This window comes from Haemorhous mexicanus, chromosome 27, assembly GCF_027477595.1.
Source record: "Haemorhous mexicanus isolate bHaeMex1 chromosome 27, bHaeMex1.pri, whole genome shotgun sequence".
Taxonomy (NCBI): domain Eukaryota; kingdom Metazoa; phylum Chordata; class Aves; order Passeriformes; family Fringillidae; genus Haemorhous; species Haemorhous mexicanus.
The window spans coordinates 988,873-1,006,830 of NC_082367.1; positions in this window are offsets into that span (position 1 = coordinate 988,873).

Genomic DNA, 17,958 nt, shown 5'->3' on the forward strand with positions numbered 1-17,958 from the left:
TGCTGCTGGAGCAGCCCTGGGCTCTGCGAGGAGGAGGAGGATGACAGAGGGTGTTGGTGCCTTTTGGGGGCTACCTAAAAACACAGGCCAGGCAAAATTAAGAGAATAAAAAGCAGTTATATTTATTGAAGGGCCTTCAGGTACCTTTTGGGCAGACAAAGCCCCCAGAGGCTACACCCAAAAAAGGACCAGAGGTCATGGGTTTGCACACTTTTATAAGTTTGGTCCATTTGCATATTGGGGATTACTCTTCCAATTACAGCTTCAGCTAATGAAGTCATTTACCCCAGGTTTGCTCCCCCCAACTCACTTGTTTCCATCTCTCAGGGCCTTGAGGCAGTGAGGTGTCCTTGATCCCCAGGCCTGGAGAGGAATCGTTGTGTCCTCCCTGAACTAACCAAAATGTACTCTTTGACAGAGATTTTTTACTGTTCTCATTAAAAAAAAACTTTTTTAATTCTCTTTTCCTCTTCCCCCACCCCATTCCCTCTTTAGACTGCAGTGGAGCTGATTGATCCAAGTTTTGGGCTTTCTGACAAAGGTTTGATGTGTCCCAGCAGGGGACAGCTCTCCAGGAGGGAAATGCAGGTAAATAAAATGAGAATTGAGCAAGCACTCACATGAGCTCTTGTGGGTGTCAGATCCCAAAAAAGCTCACTGGATTTGCTGTTTGATGCCTCCAGGAGCATTCCCAGCACAGCATCCCCACAGTGATACAGCAGAGAGGATTCTTGGTGGTTTTTACAGAATTAAATGCAGAGATTCCACCTGGCTGCTTCATAAATACAATCCAGCTGCAAATATTCCTTGGTGGATCCTTGGTAGAGCAGGATGGTGAAACCTCTTCACCAGCAGGGAAAGTACAAAGCTGCAGGTGAGGATTGAGGGTACCACATCCACCAGCACCCCTGGAGCTGCATCCACCTGTGAGAAATAGGCTTAAAAATCAGATTTATTTTTACAAATAGATCATTTTTGAGCATCTTTTCTTTACAAACCAGATGCAAACATGGGCTTGGCTTTGCCTTCCCCACATGAAATGTGTTTTCTTTAGGGGCTGCCTCCACCCCTGACAAACAGGGCTAAAAATAAGGTTCAGATTTTAAAATAGATAATTTTGAGCATCTTTCCTTTACAACAGGCTTGGCCTTCCCCACATGAAATGTGTTTGCTTTAGGGGCTGCTTCCCCTCCAAGCCAGTTTGTGGAAGGAGGTGCAGGAGGATGATAGATTTCCTGCAGATCTGAAAAGCTGGTTTTTGATCTGACCCTGCCCCTTGTCCCCTCAGGGGCACACAGAGTTCTCCTTGTGTGCCAGAGCATTCCAGACCCAAACTTTCTAGCTGTGGAAAAACAAACACAAACAGACACAAGTCTGTTCCATTTCTTTTTGAGTTGGTGCTGCAATGAGCAAGTCATCCATGAAGTGTGAAATCCTTGACCGTGGGTATTTTTGTCGGGCTGGAGACAAAGCTTTTGCCACAAAATATTGACAAGTAGTAGGCAAATTTTTCATCCCTTGTGGCAAAACTGTCCAGTGGTAAAACCTCTGCAGCAGTTCTCCTCTTATTGGTGGCTGGAACCAAAAAGGCAAATCCAGTAACATCCTCTGGATGCAGTGGAATGTGGAGAAAACAATCTTTTAGGTCGATGACAAGAGGAGGCCAGTCTCTTGGTCAGAAATGACACAGAGCCAGTCAGAAGGCTGAGTGGCATGAGCATGCCAGCATTACTGAAACCGCTTCTTTTATAAACTGGTGAAAACAGGTGGACCTGATTGGTCATTTAATCAATATATTTCACCTGATTGCCTAATTAACATGACACCCATTTGTAAACAACCTCATGAGAATAACAGGAAAACAGATAATTAGAAAAACACCACCTGCAGGTTGTTTTTAATAATTGGCTATCATTGTTTATCTCCAGCTCCCTAAATCTTGCCAGGCCGATTCTGGGAAAACTTATCCAGCTTTCTCTCTCTCTAAGCAGGCTGTCACATCCACATCTTGGTCTTTGAAAGAGAGGGAAGTCCAGGCTGCAGAGGCCCCATGTCCTCTGTGATCTCTTGATGTTCCTCAGGCCATGGAGCCATCTCCCGGAATCAGAAGTCTTCTTACGAATGACAAGAGCTGGGAAAAGCTGGGCCTGGGCTGCTGCTGGAGCCTGGAGGCCACTGAGGCCTGGCAGTGCCACCCCCGTGTCCCTCTGGGGGCTCCAGGTTTTAGGAGGTTGCTCTGCTCAAAGGGACACGGCCTTGGCTGGACATGGAATTGAGGTGTTTTGTGGTGCTTTGTCCGTGACTCCTTCCGGGCAGCAATTCCAGCAGGAATCTCTCCTTGGAGAGGTCATCAGAGCATCTCCCACCAGGAGAGGCTGGAACCAAGTGCTGTCCCTTGTCCCCAGAGCAGAGAAGAATTCCAGCCCTGTGGCAGCTGCACCTCAAGGAAAGCTGGGCTGGAGGGTGGGGCAGCCACTGGGAATAAATACAATAATAAATAAATAATAAAATTATAAATATAAATATAAACATGCCAATAATAAATAAAGGAAATAAGAAAAAAAATATTCTATCATTATATGATAGAATATGTGTGATAGAATATTTTCTATTTAGATATATTATAAACATCAATATAACAATATAAGAATATAAATATATATAAATATACAAAAATAAATAAAATATAATGGGTGTAATAGACATAATACATACAATATTATATTATTGAAATATGTTAATATTTTATATTTTTATAATGTAAATATATAAATATTTATATTATATAATTATAGATAAACATAAATATGCCAAATAAAAGAAATATAAATAGATATGAATATATGTCTTGATTTAGGGCAAATTTAGGAGGAAACTTTTGAAGTGGTTTTCTTTAGAAAATAAATTCAAGCTGGTTCTCCTCTAACTGGTTCTTCTTTGCTCTTGGAACCAGGCTTAAAGGTTAAACTTGACATCCAGCATAAACAGAACAGACTGGGAATACAAGTGTCATAAAGTCACCCTAAGACAATATAATAATGCATTTTGGTAGATATATTTATTATATTATCTAAAGGTACGTAAATATAAAAATACAAATAAATATCTATGCCAAAAAAAAGTAAAGAACTATAAAATCCATGGGGAGATTTGAGGGAGATTTGGGGTGGATTGGGGAGTTCAGGGGTATTTGAAGGGGACTGAGGGACCTTTGTGGAAGTTTGGGGAGATTTGTGAACTTTTGGGAGGGCTGAGGGGGTTTAGGGGGATTTGGGGAGGATTGGGGAAAACTAGGAGGGTTAAGGGGGAACTTGGGGGCACGGGGATGTTTAGAGGGGATTTAAGGGGGTTTGGGGAAATTTTGGGGGGAATTTAATGGTGATGTGGGAATCATTGGGGGTTTAGGGGGGAATTGAGAAATTTAGAGTGGATTTGGGTGGGGTTGGTGGAGAATTTAGGGGGATTGGAGAATATTTGGGAGGGATTTGGGAGGAAAATTTGGGGTTTGGCAGGAACTGGGGAATTGCCCTGCCTAACCCTTTCTGCCCATTTCAGAGGTGGTTTGGGGCACTCGTTGCTCTGTGGAAGGGATGAGAGGTGGGGTTAGGACACAAAGCTTTGGGTCCGTGCTGCCGTCACAGGTGGGCAAACAGAGAACGAGAAAATTCCCGAGTTTGTCCCAGAGCTGAGCTGGGCTCAGCTCCTGCCCAAATCTCCTGTCCAGCTCCCAGTCCCCGCCAGCCCCAGTCCTGCTCAGCCCTGGGAAACATTTCCTCTGTCCTTCCTGTGAGAAACACAGCTCACTATTGAAACTTTTATAAAAGTTTATTAAGGGATAAAAGGGACAAAATCCAGCACTGGGGCACTTGGCTCTTTGCCAAAATCACACCTTAACTTAATCCATGCTCTCTGTATCCTGTTACATCACAGGATGCATAGTCATAAAGTGCATATTCATAAATTTTATACATATTCAAACATTTCTTTGAGTTTAAATTAGTTTTTCGTTTCGTTTTTGAGTTCTTTTGCTTGGTTTTAACCGTTGACTTGTCTTCATGACATCTTGTAGATTAAGCTAATGTATTTTATTTTTTCTTGTGGTTCCATCCTGTTGTATTTTCACTCCCTGATAATGAGGGTCAGTGTCTTGGTTTGGAAAGACAGGTGCCTGCTAAAGAAGGCAGGAGCCTCCCCTGAAATGGAGAATGCAAACCCTCCCCATCCCCCTGAATTGCTATGAATTTTAAATTAAGGGGCTCTCAGGCAAAAAATATGGGAGCAGGAAATAACAGTTCTTTACTGGGGAAGGGAAAAAAAAAAAGGATAAAATAAACAATGCAATACACTAGAACAACACTGACAGAGTCAGAACTCACCCTGACAGCCTGTTGGCCAGGGTGTTGGTAGCAGTCCAGTTGGAAAAGTGGCTGCAGTCCTCCTGAGGTGTCAGGTGTGGTTCTGTTGGAGCAGGGGGTCCTGTGGAAAAGGGGATATTCTTCCTCCACAGATCCGTGGAAGTAGAAGCAGCTGCTGTTTCCCTGGGGAATCCAGTGGGAAGCTGTGCTGGTGTGTCAGAACCTCCAGATTATATCTGGGTAGCAATGCTTGGCTCCTCCCTCTGGGCGGAGCATCTCACAATGGGATGTCATAGTTCTTATCAGCCATGCAGTGACATTCATTAGCTTGTTATCAGCAGGTGTCACCTGCCCAGGGAGGAGTGATTATGATCACTCAGGGAGAGAGATAAGGAGAATTGCCCACTTGACACCAGACAACTGATGGTATGCAGATGGTAATAGAATACATCTTGCCTTGCAATCTGAAACAGTCAGTAAATTCTTCTTTTTTTTTTTCAGTGTTCTGGTTTTTGTTTCCATTATCTTGTCTTTTAGATAAGATAGTCCCCAAATGTGGGAAATCACCTACTTCTTTTACACCATTTCCTGAGTTAGTTAGATGAAAAAGCATTTCAGCATTTCACAGTCTCTATTATGCTGCGGTCTAAAATCGTATGTATTACACTATGTTTACACTATATAATAGCTTTGCACCATATAATAGTATATATTACACTAGATTTACACTAGTATGTGTTACACTATATTTACACTAGTATATATCACACTATATTTACACTATATAGAGGTATTACACCATATAATCGTATATATTACACTGTATTACACTGCTATTTAGAAAAGCTACATGGTGCATCCATAAACTGACAGATTATATCAAAAGCAGTAATTACAAATTGTATTATATCAGGATTTTTGTGATCAATAATAACTTGCAAAACAAAAGTTAATAAACAAAATAAAATTTACGTATTGGTGAATTTATAGTTATTTTATTGTTCTAAAGTCACAGTTATTGGCAAAAGCCAGTAACCATATTTACATTATAATATTATAATGTTATATATATTTCTATATTTATATATAATAAAAACATATATAACAAATAACAAATATTTAAGATATATTCTATATATTTTATATATGATATATGAAATATATATTTATATATTTGTTATTTTTTATATCTATTTATATTATACATAAATATCTATAACATATTATATATAATATATATAATTATTTATAGTTCTAAATAATTTCAATATAAATATTATTATATATAATTATTTACTTTTTTTTTTATTTATATCTACATGTATATTTATAACAAATACATTTGTTATATTTGTTATTTGTAACATTCCTAATTGGCTTCTCCCAAGGCTTTGCTCGGTGGATTTACCCTCCACGAGAAGCCAAACAACGTGAGAGCCCCAACAAGGGGAATCTCGGATTGATTGCCAGCAATAAACAAAATAAATCCCTGCCAGAGCTTGGCACTGGGGCTGCCACCCCAAATTTCTGCTCCAGTTTCAGGCAGGCTCTGCTGCTGCCAGGGGAAAGGGAGAGTCTGGGTGAGTGGCTGGGAAATGGCTTCTGCTCCTGGAGTGTCTAATTAAATGAAATGGATGTTTTAAAATCCCAAACGGATTTCCACAGGGAGTTTGGTCCAAAGGGATGGAGGTGAGAAGCTGCACAGTCATGGAATCACAAGATCTGCCAGATCCCAGCTGGAAGTGCTGGAGGAGCAGGGGAGCAGGTGGGGCTTTCTCCAGAAGTCACAGAATTATAGGATCATGGAATGGTTTGGGTGGAAAGGGACCTTAACACTCATCCCACAGCAGGGACACCTCCCCCTGTGCCAGGGACACCTCCCACTGTGCCAGGTGCTCCCAGCCTCAGTGTCCAGCCTGGCCTTGGGCACTGCCAGGGATCCAGGGGCAGCCCCAGCTGCTCTGGCAATTCCAGCCCAGCCCCTCCCCACCCTGCCAGGGAACAATTCCCAGTTCCCAAGATCCCATCCAGCCCTGCCCTCTGGCACTGGGAGCCATTCCCTGGCTCCTGGCCCTCCATCCTTGTCCCCAGTCCCTCTGCAGCTCTCCTGGAGCCCCTTCAGGCCCTGCAAGGGCTCTCAGCTCTCCCTGGAGCCTTCTCCTCTCCAGGGCAGCACCCCCAGCTCTCCCAGCCTGGCTCCAGAGGGGCTCCAGCCCTGGAGCAGCTCCGTGGATTCCTCTGGACTCTCTCCAGCAGCTCCATGTCCTTAATTTTGGGGGCTCCAGGGCTGGGGCAGCTCTGTAGGTGGGGTCTCACCTGAGAGAGCCACAGAGGCACAATCCCCAGTTTCCTGCTGCCCCCTGGGATCATCCCAGGTCTGGGGGGGTTCTGGGCTGGGTCATGTCCAGTTTCACCCACCACCACCCCCAAATCCTTCTCCCAGGGCTGCTCCATCTGGATCCATCCCAGGAGTTTCTCCATCTCAAGGGCAGCACCAGACTCGGCCTTGTTAAACCTGAGTGATTCCCATGGGGAGGGGGCTGTGCATGGCCTGGAATTTCCAATATTCCCAGTTTAACCTGTGCACAGCACGGTGTGGCTAAGGCTGATGGGCCAAGAAACACAGTGTACTGTAATTAGGAAACAGTTGGCTTCTGATTGTAATAGTGTGAATTATAACATCTGTATTGTCTCACCCTTCTCATGAGAATGAAAATGGAATTAAAGTTTTTAAAACACCTCTCAGTTGCGCCATCTCTGAGTCAGAAAAGGGATTTATCTGACATTTAGCCCTCCAGGACCTGTAGTTGCTGTCCTGTCCCTGCCCTGTGTCCCCAGCCTGTCCTGCTGTGTCCAACTCCCCCCCTGAGCCCCACAGCAAACATTCCCAGCCTGGCAGGGGTTTAGAGCTGCTCCTAACATCCAGCAGAAGGATTTGCAGGTGTCAGAAATCATTCATTGCTGAGAGAGAAATCCCAACCCCTCCCACAGCAGCCAGGAGCTCTCTGAGGGCTCCAAAGACAAAATTATAATTTTGCTTATTGGGAGTGACAACAGAACCTCTCCATTAATGTGACTTTCAGCCAGCAGCTCATTATGCTTTATGTCTGTGCTGATGTGTGTTTGGCCATTCATTATTCCTTTTCTCCTCACGCTGGGCCCCACTTTAGGATTTATGGCAGCCTCTTCCCTGCTTTATTCCTTCATTATATTTTATGGCAGCTTTGCCATGCTTGATGTCCACGCAGCCTCCCTGTGGATCCACCTTCCTGGATTTATCCATTACCTTGCACGGCTCCTGCCTCTCTCAGAGATAAAAAATAATAATCTGGAGGGTATTTAAGTGCTCGCAGAGCTGAAAGCCAATTGTTTTCATTCAGCTGGATGGAGGGAGCTGCTGCTTTGGCTTTTCCTCACACAGCTCTGTGAGGATAGGACCCATCCTCTGGTTTGAAGGGAGGCAACAGCTTCCCTGCAATATTCACCCAGCAAGGATAAATTAATTAACCACTGCTGCTGTTTAATTGTTATTAATGGAGGATTCATGGAGAGATGCCTCCCACATCGATAAACCTTAAAAAATTAAATGCTGGGTTCAGCTTCCCACACAAGATCGTGGGATGGTTGGGGTGGAAAAGGATTTGAAAGCTCATTCCATTACTATGCCATGGACACTTTCCACTGTCTCAGGCTGTCCCAAAATGCTGCTCCTGGAGCTGATTCCCACTCTGAGTGTCCAGTCTGAGATCTTTGGGATGATTCCTGCCTGGATGAGGAGCTTGGAGCAGCACCTTGCTCACAAACAACTCAAAGGCAGAGAGGGATCCCTTTTGCAACGCCCCAGAAACCACAAGCAGATCAAAAATGGGGAGAATTTGGGGCTTTGAGTAGTGTGTCCCACAACCCCTCAGAGCCCCCAGGGCTGGGAGGCTGGGCCTGGCAGGGGGCTGGGACACGGGGGATGATCCCACTGGCAGCCACAATGCCAAAAAGCACTGCTGGAACACAGCTCCAGGCTCCTGCAGCACCAGCTCATCCCTGGGAGCATCCACTGAGCTCCAGAGGACTGGGAATGCTGGGGAGTGCTGGTCCTGCTCCAGCACAGGGGTCAGCTCAGGCCAGGAGACAAAACTCCACAAGAGGGTTCACATGCCAAGCCAAACTCACCTCATCTGAGGGCAAAGAGCAGCCCAGGGCTGGGCCCTGCCCGCTGCAAACCACAGGGCTTTTGCTCCACTAGTTCTTCCCACAGAGGGAATACAAGATATTTCTGGGATTTAATCACCAGGGAAAAACCTTATCTCTTCCTGAGCTCTGTCCCCAGCCTGACCTCCTCTCTCACTGTCACATCTGCAATTCCCTCCCATTCCCACCTTTCCATCCCTGATCTGCTGTGGAAAAGGGAAAACAAGAAACCAGTGGATTACTGAGCTGGAGAGGGAGCATGGCCGCTGCTCTGCCTGCAAACCCCAAAAGATTTATTAAGAGGCACCAAAAAAAGTGAGAGTTCCTGCACAAAGCTTGGCAGGACACCCTGTGTGGGTAACTCAGTGACCTCTCCAATGTTTCCATGTTCCTCGAGCCTGCAGGAGGGAGGCTGCTCCTGCTCCTGCCCCCATTCCCAAATGGATTCATAGCAGGGAGAGAAACCCCTGATAGGTTTTTATAACAAACCAGCCACAGCCAGCAGCAATAGCCAGGAAATGTAGGAAAACAGGGATTTTGGGCAGCAGAGTAAAGCCTCTTCAAGCACCAGGAGCTTTAAGCTGAGCTCAGAAAAGAGAAGAGCTCCTGGAGCTGTCGTGCTGGTGGAGAATTGTAGGTAAGGAGGGAAAACGGGATTATAAATTCCCCCTGCCCTGAGTGAAAAGGGAAGTTTTGCTGTGCTAGCATGAGCAGCTGGGTAAAATTCCACAGGAGAAGGAGGAGACTTCGCCCTTTGATCCCTGCACTGTTTTCTCCCGGGAAATGGGAAGAGGATCCAGCTGTGCACTTTGCAGAAACAACTTCTTTTTTTCCCCCTCAAAATCTCAAATCCTTCTCCAAGGCTGGAGACCCTGCTGTGCCTCTGCTGGGCTCCAGCTCCTGCTCATCCCAGCCTGCAGGGGCTCCCCAGTAAATTCCATTTATGGGGAATTTTCTCAGCACAGCCCCATTCCTGCTCTGCTCTGCCTCAGTGCAGGGGGTGCTGGGCAGGTCAGGGTTGAGAGGTGGTACCTCGGGGTCACCCTGGGCTGTGTCTTGGCCACGGGGATGTCCCTGAGTGGCACTGCTGTCCCCACCTCCCGCTCGGGGAGCTGGCAGAGTCCCCAGCAGAGCAGTGGCTATGGGTGTCCCCACAGCACAGCTGATCCCAGCTGATCCCAACCCTCTGGATCTGCCTGGGAGAAACCTTCCCAGCAGTTTCCCCCACTCCATCAACATTATGGGGCTGCAAGTTCTTGTGGCTCTCCCTGCTCCTACTGATCCCAAATTCTTAAGTTCTGTGTTTGTGTGCACAGATCACACAAAGTCCATCTTTTCTGCAAGGATAAGAACAATCCATGTTCTCCAAATATTCCCACAATTATTGTCGACAGAGCCCCTGTGCAGGTGCCTCACCTTTAGCATAGATCACACAAAATGTTGAAGTCTAAACCAAAATTTTTGAAGCCCGAAACTCAGCTGAGGAGAAGCTGGAGCTCTCTCCAAAAGCATTAAAACTTTGCAGAGTTTTTAAAAAGAAAATTCATCCACCCACAAATGCAAGAACGGGAACATTTTGTTTTGCCATTTTCCAAATGAAACATTTCACCTCCTCAGGTTGAGAAAACATTTGACCTCGGAATATGTCTCTGAGTTATATATGGGAAAAAAACCCTGCAGCAATCAACTCAAAATGTTTCACTTGACCAGATTTTGACAGCCTGGTTTTTCAAGACACCACAGTTTTGAATCCTTTCAGGCTGATTTCCTTTCTTTTCTAATTCCAAATTTCAGCGCTGCCCTGCACTTGAGTCATTCCCAGCTGTAATTAGCCAGAGCTCTCCAGAACCCAATCAATGATTACTCAAGCGAGCCACAGAGGCCTTGCAGGGATTGAAGCAGGGGAGAGGGCTTAAGCTGATTTCCTGGCCAGAGATTAATTCCACATTGGGTAGAAACAAATGGAATTTATCCTGCAGCCCCCCGAGAAGGGGCTGAGATTCCAATTCCTGCTCCTGCAAGGTTAATGAGACCTTGGGATGGGATTTGGGTTTGATATTGAATGAAGTGGGTGCAGCTCTGCTGTTTGCACAGAGCCCTCCTTTGTTCTCCTCATCCTTCATCCCAAACATCCACATCCCAAAATCCTGCAGGGATTTCAATGGAACAGCAGGAGGTGCCCCCATCTGGGGAAGTTCCACATCCCTCATGGGATCATGGAATGGGTGATGTGGGAATGGAGCTCTCAGTGCCACCACGGCAGGGACACCTTCACTGTCCCAGGTCACCAGAGCCCCAAGGCCACTCTGACACTCATTTCTGAAGGTGCTTGAAAAACACAATTTGGGTGAAATTTTGTGGAGAAATTTTACTCCAATTTGAGTTTTTCCAGCAAAATCAAGGGTTCTGTGGGACTGGAGCACTCAGCCCTCACATGGGCACCTTTATTTGAGTCATGTTAGTGTTTTAACCTAAAGCAGAAACCTGAATGCAGAACAAAATCTAATTTGATGGTGAATTTTGAGATGGGGCTTGTTCAGATAAATTCCAGCTGGAGTCGGGCGGAGTGGAGATGTCAGCTTAGACTGGAACTACCTCAGATTTAAACAATTCTTCATTAAAATTAACATTGGCTTAAAAACCTCAGTGATCACAGGGAGTTTCACTGCAATGGACCTTGGGTGAAGCCCCTCAATGATCAGAGGCAGAGGAGTGGAATTCATAACAATAATTTTAAAACTGTGATCAGGAGTTCTTCAAAACGATTGAAAGGAATTTCTCTGAGAGCTTCTTGATGCAGTTGTGGGACTGTGGAGCTGATTGGACCTTTTTTAAGATTTCAGTGGAGGAAAAGGAGGAAAAATAGCAGGAAACATTTGGCAATTACTAACCCATTCTTCTGCAGCAGCACAGCCTGAACCAGAACAAAACATGGAGCTGCCTCTTCCTCTCCTTTCCACACTCCAAGAAAAATGATCTGAGCAGTTTTTTATAAACCCAGCAGGAGAAAGGACTGGAGATTCCATGAAATTTGCTGATGACTTCATCTGTTTTTATGGATCCAGTTGGGAGAGCCTAGAGGTGGGGCTGATGGGAAGTTTTTCCCGATAGAAATGTCCTTTCTTCACGTACCCATTGACTGTTCCTGTGGATTTTCAATGTTCCACAGCTTTGGGAGCAGCTCTGGAGGAGCCCCATCAGCTGGGAGTGTCCTCTGATGCTGGTGCCTGTCCAAAATCCTACTTTGATTTACAAGTTCTCTCCTCAGAGGTTGAAACTCAGCCCAGGATCCTTGGAAGAATTTAATTCTGGCAATTCCTCCTTTTCTGGTGCCTTTTGAACCCAAGGAGGGGTCTGGGTTTAACCAAACCTTGGCATCCCAATCCAGCCTTTGGGGCTGCTCCCTTCCCTGCTGGATGCACTGAATGAAAAGTTTGGCAAACCTAATTTTTAAATGCTAGAATGACGTTTTTATGAGGAAAAGTTTTGTTCCTCTAAATCAGCTGTAATAAAATGAGAATAAATGGGATTTCCCCCCACAGTGGTTTGATCTCTTAGATCAAAAAAATTCCCTAAATTATTCTGGTGCTTCCTCTGTGTCCAGCTGCCTCTTTTTTGGGATTGTGCCTCAGGATTCCTGGGTTCTAATGTCTCCAGGGATGACCCTTGGAGATCTGAGCCCACGGGACAAGTTCTCTGCTGGCCCTGGTGGTGCAGTCCCTGGGCACAAATCCATCCATCCCATGGGAATTCCTGCTGGGGGAAAACCTCAACCTCACAAGGGAATGACTGCAGGAATTATGGACAGGGCAGGGAGAGGACTCTGTGCTCTCCCTGGGATTGGAGCCAGATTTTGGGAGCCAAATTTTCCCAACCTAGCTCAGCTCCACAGCTGCTCCACAGCTCCAGCTAGGAGGGGTTGGTGCCAGGGGCAGCTTTCCCTGGAGGAATTCCTGATTTACACTCAGAGGAGCCTCTGCTGGGAGAGCTCCACCCCCGCCAAGACAAAGGGTCAGGGTGGGAATCCCAGGAATCCCTGAGCTGATCTCTCCTCACTCCCAGGCCACACGTGGAGAAGCTGCTCTCCAAATTCCCACATGCCTGGAGAGCTGCAGAATTCCAGAGACAAGACTTCTGTAGAGCTCCAAACCCCAAAGAGGACACTCCTGGAAGGCCCCACTGACACTTCCAATGGAGGATCTCAAATCCACATTACAGAAATCCTGGGAGGAGCCTTGGTCTGAGATTCCCAATCACCAACATATTCCCCATAAACAAAAGGTCCTGGAAGGGCGATAGGAGCTGTCTTGTCTTGCTAATCCCAGATGGACCCTTGCTGCTGTCACAGCCATTGTTTAGGCTTTCAATTTATCTAAAATCCACTTTTAAGGGGCAAAATTCTGTTTATTTTCCATTATTGTCCTCCCAGTTCTTTTATTGATGCTCCATCGAATCCAGGATTGGGAACACAAACGACCCTTCTCCAATCCCAGACATCCAAACCCTGAATTCCCTCCTTCTCCTCTTCCAATCCCAGACATCCAAACCCTGTATCCCATTTTTCCCCACTTCCCTGTGTCCTGGTTTAACTGGGAATGAACACCAAGTGTGTCTGGCAGAGCTGGAGCTCAATCATTCTCTGGCACCTGCTCCAGGATTCTGCTCTGGAAAACACAGAGCAGCGCCTGCCCCCAGTGCCGTCTTCACCTCCCTGAAGTTCCCTGAATCCCAGCATTAATGGTGCTGCTCACAGAATGGGACTTGTTTGGATGAACCCTTTCGCAGTGTCCTGGCTTACAAGGTGTGGCTGGGGCTGTGTGTGTTCTGTCCCCACCTGTCAGAGCTGGGCAGCTCTCTGCTGTCCATGGGGCAGTTTTCTTTATCTCTCCCACAGCCAATCCTCCCTCCAGGAGATCTCTTCTGTCCATGGCCACTGAGTGTCCCTGCAGGGCTGATCAAATTCCAGCATCCCATGGGGAGATGCTCCGCCCAGGGGAGGAGCCAAGCATTCCTCCCTGGATCCAATCTGCCCTGGAACAGCACAGCAGCCTTTGGCCACTGCATTCCCAGAGGAGCAGCTTTCTCCTGCCCTGCATTCCCAGAGGGAGAGCAGGCCCATCTCCAGCAGCCCTGGAGCTGCAGAGGAAAACTCCCGCCTTGTGCAGGATCCCTGCTCCAGCAGAACCACAGCTGGCACTGCAGGAGGGCTGAGCCCCCCTGGGATGGAACTGTGCCACCACCCTGAGCCACAGCGTGCCAGGGCCTGCTCTCACTCTGGCAGGGTTTGTTTGCACTATTGCATTTGTATTTTTAATTTTCCTAGTAAAGAACTGTTATTCCCATTCCCATATCTTTTCCTGTGAACCCCTTACTTTCAAAATTACAATAATTCAGAGGGAGGGGGTTTCACATTTTCCATTTCAGGGGAGGCTCCTGCCTTCCTCAGCAGACACCTGGCTGTTCAAACCAAGACACCCAAAGAAAAGCAGCAGCGCCATCGGCATTAAACTGACCTCTCCAAACCTAAAATTCCAGTGGCACCCATGGAATGAAAATCAGAATTTCATGTTTGCTTCCATGAACATTGTGGAGTAGTGGAAGGAGTTAATGTGGAATTGTAGGAGCCAGGGAATGGAGAGCGCGCAGAGAGGAGATAATTCCCAATTTTAGCAGAGAGTGTCCTTAGGAGCCACCAGTGGAGAGAAGCTGGGATGGACGCAGCAATTTGGGACAGGTTTGGGATTTCTGAGGGGATGCTTTGGGTGGTTCTGATGTTCCTGCCAAGGTCAAGGTGATTCCAGCGGGATCTGGAGCAGAGGATGTGGGCTCCAAGTGCACCCGTGGGATGCGGGAGTGCCACGCTGGGGGATGAGATGCAAACTGGGGGAGTTGGAGGAGATAAAAGGGGATTTGAGGGGTGCTCAGAGCTGTGCACCCAAGATAAGGCACAGAGCTGCCAAAGCAGCCTGGAACAGGAATTATCTGAGATTTTCCTCTTAGAACATTCCTGAGCCCTGGGACACAGCAGGTTCTGAAATTGTGTCCTGCCTGCCCGTTCTTCTGGGCTTTTATTCCAGCAGATCCAATAATTTTCCTGTGACTCTGAAGAAAAGGTGGAGTTTCACAGGCCTGTGCTCCCCACAGCAGCTGTGACACTCCGGAATGGAACCACACGCTTGGATTCAGGGATTTTCCTCAATCCCATTCCTGCAGCCAAGAACATGAAGGTGACAGAATTCCCCACCCTTCTTCCCAAAAGGAACTCCTGTGATCCACAGGAACCTGGATCATGGCACCTCCTTTGCCCAGCTCTCCACACAAGGAGTTGCCCACAAATGGGAAATTCCTGATGGGGAGAAAGCAGCTCTGCACGTTCCAAATTTCCAGATCCCATTTCCAGCCTGGTTGTCACAAATCCCAGGGCTTTTCCAGGCTGCTCAACAAGTGGAGGTGGGCAAAAGAGAAAAGACAGTGTTTAATTGGGAAAAAGGAATCCCAAATATCCACTGGTGTGGAACACACCGCAGTCAATGCTCCCAGGGTAGGGAATCCAATTTAGGATTTCTCCTATTTAGGATTTCTCCCCGAAGCCTTTCATGGTGCCTCAGATCCTTTCTGGGGCTGCAGTTCAACACAGCAGTGATAAAAAGGCAAGACCGAGGTGGAAATGACTGAAGAAAATGAGGAAATTTGGGATTTAAAATAAATTGAATCTTTTTCCACTGAAATCTGACCGGCAGCACCCACCCCATTCCCTCTGGGAAATATTCCCAGCATTTTGTGCCTTTCCCCAGAGCAGAGGTGACTGCCCAGCCCACTGCAGGATCTCTCAAGGTCTAACAAGGACAGGTGAAGCCATTCTCTGCAGGTGTAATTAATTGTGGTTAATTCCACCTCTAATGAAGCTGGGTTTGGCCATTTAGAACCTCAAAAATTCCCTTCATAACAAAATCTCATCTGCTTTAATTTTCTGCTGGAGGAGGAAAGGGAAACAACCAGAAATACACAAAAAAAAAAAATCACATATTTGGAGTGGTAAAATCATTCTTTATGGCTTTATTTGGTTTAAAGGGTTTTATTTGGTCTTAAAGGGTTTTCCCTTTAAGAATTCTCCCTACAACCACAATCCCTGAGTGGAACCAAATCCAATTTCATTTTCCTTTCCATGGGCAATCAGGCTCTATTTATTTCCCAATTTTTTTACCAAGCTAATTTATTTTTGGAGAGAGTTCAAGTTGTTCCTTTCCATTCCAAAAAGGGGTTCCAGTCTTTAATTTCTTCATTGGAAAATCCTATTTTGTCACCTCGGAGCAGGTTCCTCCGTTATCCCCCACAGCTGCAGGGTGGCACTGGAGATATGGAAATATTCTGGGGAAGAAAAGCCTGAAATGTCAATGGCTTTTCCTCCTAATTCCTAAGGAGTTTGAGGTTTTTCTGGCACAATACCAGAACAAATCCACTCTTTTGGAGGATTGAGTGAATCAGATCCTGTGCCAGTTCTTCCCTCGGTGGTGTGACCCTGGGGACACCAAACCTTCACCAAACCTCCACCAAAGCCTCTCTCAGAGCTGGACAGGAGAGAAAATGGAACAAAATGTTGTGGGTTGGTCAAGATCAAGGTCAGGATCAAGAGACGTCCCTCCATTGTGGGGAAACCAGGCTGGAATTAGAGATTTTAATTGGATTTATTGCTAAGAAAATAACAATGAGAACTAAAACCGCCTTAAATCACCTTTCCCCTGCTCCTTCCCAGCTCTCCCTCTTCCCCACCATCACTTCCACATCCAGGCCCAGCAGCCACAGGATTTTTGGGTTCCCAACACAGGATTTTTGGGTTCCCAACCAGCTGCATTTGAGGTCTCAGGGATAGGGGGTGAGGCTGAGGCCAGGAATTCTGATTTTTGGGGTTTCCCTCATATTTCCTCTGTCACCCCCTTGGCATCCCATGGGAATGCAGCACTCCCATGCTGGGAAAACCAGCACTGGAGAGGGCAGCAAAGGGTTTAATTTCCAGCCCTCTCAGACATTTCACCAAAACCCCTCATCTGCAACCCTAAATTCTGCTTTTCACGGAGGTGAGGTGAGAACCTTGGCTGCAGGGCCAGGCTTGGAGCAGCGAGGTTTGGGTTGGAGATCAGCTCTTGGCCTCTCCACGAATTCTCACAGCTTTTCTTGGTTCTGCAGCTCAGGCTGGGAATTCACCTGACATTCCCAGAAGCCAGCAAGGACACAAAGGGTGGGAGTGAGCTGGGTGAAAATGGATTTACAGGAGTTTGTTTGTAGTTAAGCACAGCCAGGAGTGAAGCAGAGGGTCCTGAACTCACCGCAGGGTTTTGGGGTTTTGTTTTTCCTTCTGCTCTCACCCCCTGGGCTCACAGCAAAATTCCTCCATCAGCACCTTGGATCCCAACAGGACAAATAGGCTGACCCAGGCATATTTGGATTTTATTTGTGCTCTGACTGTACCAGCCAAACCTTCCTGGCCACCACAAGCCCCTGAGTGGCTTCTCCTCATGTCCCATTCCTGTCGGGGATGGAATTCCTGCCCTTCCCAGTCACTCCAGCTTCCCCAGCTCCCCCCCACGCCTTTTCCCTCAAATCCCAAAACTTTCCTGCCCCACATCCAGAGGTGCCAGCTGTTTGCTGGCTCAGCCCTGGCCATGAATGAGCTGCCAGTGTTTATCAGCAGCCTCTGGCAGGAAAACAAGAGCCCTTCCCTAAAAATCCTACACATTCCCAGGCCTCTGGAGCAGATGAATGGAGCCTCAGTGTGGATTTTCCTCCGTGGTGCCTCTGACTCTGATCCCAACAGATCCTACCTGTGCTCCCAGAGGGATTTGTGGCACTAGGAAAAGGTCCTAGAAATGCAAAGAAAAGTCCAAGAACACATTCCCAGGGATAGGGGCTCCTGGGGGGGATATTTTGGAAAAGCAGCTCCAGGACACACAAAGGGGGATTTGTGTTGGTCCCTGTGGATGTCTGGAAGGGGCTTTGGGACATCTTGTTCCATAATAAACCTGTCTGAGGAGGGAATTAACACCTCCTGCTGCTGCCTGCGGGGCAGGAGCACGTTCCTACTGATCTGGGCATTCCAAGATGGCTCAGGGACAATTCCAGCCCTGATTCTCCTGGAATTTCTGCTGAACCCTCCCAGAACCATATGGCTTTGCCCAGGGATACGCCTTGATCCCATTGTTCCCACCCCAGAGCCCCCTTCACACCAAGCACATTCTTCCTGCTGCTCAGGAAGAATTGGGAAAACATGGGAAAACTGCCCAGTAATGGATCAACCACTGCCTGATCCAAAGGGAGATCCAGAGAGCATCAAAATAAGGGAGAGAGGAGCAAAAGAGAGGATTCTCCATGGACATGAACAGCCTCAGGCAGAATTGGGAAATGAAAATCCTGCCATGAGTGT